Genomic DNA, 5,212 nt, shown 5'->3' with positions numbered 1-5,212 from the left:
GTAATACACACAAACACTTACACACTCAATCACACCTACAGACACGTTCACTCTCAAAGCACACACATAGACACTCACTGATACAGTTATTCACACACACATCTACTGACACATCTACTGACACACACAGACACACACACACACACACACACAGTCACACACTTGTAATACTGACAAACACTTACACACTTACAAACACATACACACGCTTACTCTCAAAGACACATTCATACATGCTCACACATACAGACACTCACTGATACAAACACACCCCAAACACACACATCTACTGACACACACAGACGCACACACACACACACATATAATGACAGTAGATATAATATTTTGAACTTTTTATTTTATGACATTTATTTTGTTTTATTTCAGAAAAATGCAGAAAGTCACAGGTAATACACACAAACACTTACACTCAATCACACATACAGACACACTCACACTCAAAGACACATTCACACACTCACACACATACAGACACTTACTGATACACACACAATCACCTACTGACACACACAGACACACACACACACACACACACACACACATATAATGACATTATATATTATAATTTAAACTGTGTTTTTATTTCAGAAATAATGCAGGAAGTCACAGGTAATACACAAACACTTACACACTCAATCACACCTACAGACACGTTCACTCTCAAAGCACACACATAGACACTCACTGATACAGTTATTCACACACACACATCTACTGACACATCTACTGACACACACAGACACACACACACTCACACACACAGTCACACACTTGTAATACTGACAAACACTTACACACTTACAAACACATACACACGCTTACTCTCAAAGACACATTCATACATGCTCACACATACAGACACTCACTGATACAAACACACCCCCAAACACACACATCTACTGACACACACAGACGCACACACACACATATAATGACAGTAGATATAATATTTTGAACTTTTTATTTTATGACATTTATTTTGTTTTATTTCAGAAAAAATGCAGAAAGTCACAGGTAATACACACAAACACTTACACACTCAATCACACATACACACACTTAGTCTCAAAGACACACACGCAGACATATAATGACAGTAGATATAATATTTTGAACTTCTTTTTTAATTTTTTTAACATTTATTGTGTTTTATTTCAGAAATAATGCAGGGAGTCAGAGGTAATACAGACAAACACTTACACACTCAATCACATACACAAACTCAGTCTCAAAGACACACACACTTTATAATGACAGTAGATACACACACATACAGACACTCACTAAAACACACACACACAGACACACACACACATAATGACAGCAAATATAATAATTTTAACTTTTTTCAAATTTGATAACATTTATTGTGTTTTTATTTCAGGGCTGAGGCAAGGGGACAATGGTAATAGACACAAACACTTACACACTCAATCACACACAGACACACTCACTCTCAAAGACACATTCACACACGTACACACTCACACACATACAGACACTCACAGATACACTCACAAACACACACACACACACACACACACCTGCTGACACACACACACACACACACACACACACACACACACACAGACACTGGTAATACACACAAATACTTACACACATACACACGCACACTCTCAAAGACACACGCACACGCACACACATATAATGACAGTAGATTTAATACTTTTAACTTCTTTTAAAACTTTATAACATTTATTGTGTTTTTATTTTAGATTTGAGGCTGTTGAACGGTGGTAACACACAAACACTTACACACTTAGACACCTTCACACGCACACACTCACACATACAGACACTCACTGATACACACACTCACACACACACACCTGCTGACACACAGACACACACAGTCACCTGCTGACACACAGACACACACAGTCACACACTGGTAATACACACAAACACTTATACACACACGCTCACTCTAAAAGACACATGCACACACTCACACACATACACACACACACACAGTCACACACTTGTAATACACACAAACACACACACATGCTCACTCTAAAAGACACATGCACACACACACACACACACAGTCACACAGCACACACATATAATGACAGTAGATTTAATACTTTTAACTTCTTTTAAAACTTTATAACATTTATTGTGTTTTTATTTTAGATCTGATGCTGTTAAACGGTGGTAACACACAAACACTTACACACTTAGACACCTTCACGCACGCACGCACACACACACTCACACACATACAGACACTCACTGATACACACAATCACACACACACACCTGCTGACACACAGTCACACACTGGTAATACACACAAACACTTATACACTTACACACTCAAACACATATACACACACGCTTACTCTAAAAGACACATGCACACACACACACACACACAGTCACACACTTGTAATACACACAAACACTTACACACAAATACACACACGCTCACTCTAAAAGACACATGCACACACACACACATACAGTATCACACTTGTAATACACACACACACACACACACACACACTCACTCTTAAGAAAACATTCATACACGCACACAATCACTCAAAACACAAACACACAGTCACTGATACACACACAAACACGCACCTACTGACACACACACACACACACACACACACACACACACACACATAATGACAGTAGATATAATAATTTGAACTTTTAAAACTTTATAAAATTTGTTGTGTTTTTATTTCAGAGTTGAAAAACAGTTAAAAGGTAATACACACAAACACTTACACACTCACACACACATACAGACACTCACTGATACACTCATACACACACTCACACACAAACCTGCTGACACACACACACACACACACACACACACAGTCACACACTGGTAATACACACAAACACTTACACACACATACACACGCCACTCTCAAAAACACATTCTCACACGCACACACTTACACACACATATACACTCACTGATACACACACAGACACACACTTACACACATATAATGACAGTAGATATTATACTTTTAACTTCTTTTAAAATTTTATAACATTTATTGTGTTTTTATTTTAGAAGTAAAGGAGTTACACAGAGGTAAAGACACTCACTCACTCACACACACACACACACACACACACACACACACACACACATTGACAGACACACACACATACACACAGTCACACACTTCTAATACACACAAACACTTACTTACACACTCAAACACACATACACACGCCACTTTCAAAGACACATGCACATGCTCACTCACTCACACACACACATACACACACAAACACACACACACACACACACACACACACACACACACACACACACAGACACTCACTGATACAGACACAAAAACACACACACACACACACACACACACTATTGACACACAGACACAGACAGACACACATGCACAAATATAATGACAGTAAATAAAATAATTATAGTGTGTGTGTGTGTGTATGTGTGTGTATATGTGTGTGTGTGTGTGTGTGTGTGTGTATGTGTGTGTGTGTCTGACACACACACACACTCATACACACTCACTCTCACGTACTTACACACACATGCACATTCACTCTCAGACACACACATACACAATGTATAATTACACACACTCACACACACTCACTCTGACAAACAGACACTTATTTACACACACCAACTTTCACAGACACACACACTTGTGCACACACATACTCTAACACAATGGTCCCCAACCTTTTTTGCGCAACAGACCGGATTAATGTCAGACAATATTTTCACTGATCGACCTTTAAATTGTGGTGGATAAATACAACAAAATAAAATGATACGACCAGCATAAAAACTGGTATTTTCTAAATAATAAACGTGAATCCACTGTGTTGTTTTTTCAATGGACTAGGAAATTCTTGCATTTTTTTGACAGATGTGGCAGAGAGAATCCGGTAATTTTCCAAAATTAAACTTTATTCAGAAACAGATAATAAATGAAACAGAAATAATGTAAGTTATTTATCCTTTCTGTGCGGCCCGGTACCAATTGACCCACGGACAGGTGCCGGTCTGCTTTCCCTCGGGGGTTGGGGAACACTGCTCTAACAGACACACACACACACACACACTCTCTCACACACACTTATTCACACATACACACACGTACACACTGTGACGTCGGCCTCAAGTCCCGCACACAACGGGCAAGCGCTCCGAACACGACAGCCAGGCGAGTGCTGAATAGACAGCGCCATTTTAGCACCCGTATTGTGGAAAGGCACAGCTGAGACCTAATGAGGAAAGCGGCAACTGTTCACCCTCCTCGAGGCGACTGAAGAGTATAAAAGGAGCCACGAAGGAAAGCAGGTTGGAGAATGTCTGGCTCCCGATTAACTCAGATTCTCTCTCTCTTTTATTACAGAAAGCAGTGACGGCAGCAACCATGCTGGCGCCTATTCTGCTTCCTCGACACCGGGCACCCACCCATACAGACAGGACGGTGTCTCAGCTTTCCTCGGCCCGGCCGTGGCTTCGAGCAATTTGGAACAGGAGCAACGCTCCTCTGACACGCCTCCGAGCTCCCAATAACGCCGATCAATGGACTAAGAAATTCTCGCATTCAGGACTTCACTTCTCCCACTCCCCCACCACTCCTGTGCACTGTAAATAAACACAACGTGATTCCTTCAATTCTGCTCTCCTGGTCTGTGTTCTTTCCATCGCGTGAGCGAGTCGCTACTACACATACAAATCAAATCAAATCGAATTTTATTCATTACATACACATACATACAGGGTACGACATGCAGTGAAATGCTTTATACAACAGTCCGGCATTAGGGGAATAGGATGGGGAAAAAGAAAAGAAGCAGATAAATAAAGTATAAAGTATAAAAACTATATAAAATAAAATATAAGGATATATAAAGATATATGTATGTGAAACAAAGAGAAAAATGTATGTACAAAAAATTATTATAGCAGTAGACAGTGAAACAGTAAACAATGTGTAACAAAAAGTAAATAGACAATTTTAATGGTGGGTTGTCCATAAAGTGTCCGTGTGCAGTATGGTGTGGTGTAAGGGTCCGTAAATGTCCGTGTGCGGTATGGTGTGATGTAAAGTGTCCATAAAGTGTCCGTGTGCAGTATGGTGTGGTGTAAGGGTCCGTAAGTGTCCGTGTGCGGTATGGTGTGGTATAA

At 39.9% G+C, this 5,212-nt stretch overlaps 1 long non-coding RNA gene across 1 annotated transcript; it reads left to right on the top strand.

Annotated features, from left to right (window-relative positions):
* Nucleotides 1–2,736: 2,736 nt before the first annotated feature.
* Nucleotides 2,737–4,698, top strand: LOC124378457. Its single transcript, XR_006924215.1, has 3 exons — nucleotides 2,737–2,769; nucleotides 3,092–3,112; nucleotides 4,431–4,698. It is a non-coding gene; the product is annotated as an uncharacterized LOC124378457 (long non-coding RNA).
* The last annotated feature ends 514 nt before the right edge of the window (nucleotides 4,699–5,212 follow it).

Source organism: Silurus meridionalis, chromosome 24 (assembly GCF_014805685.1).
Source record: "Silurus meridionalis isolate SWU-2019-XX chromosome 24, ASM1480568v1, whole genome shotgun sequence".
Taxonomy (NCBI): Eukaryota; Metazoa; Chordata; class Actinopteri; order Siluriformes; family Siluridae; genus Silurus; species Silurus meridionalis.
Note: the sequence above shows the minus strand (reverse complement) of the source record. Positions and strands in the feature narration are given on the sequence as shown.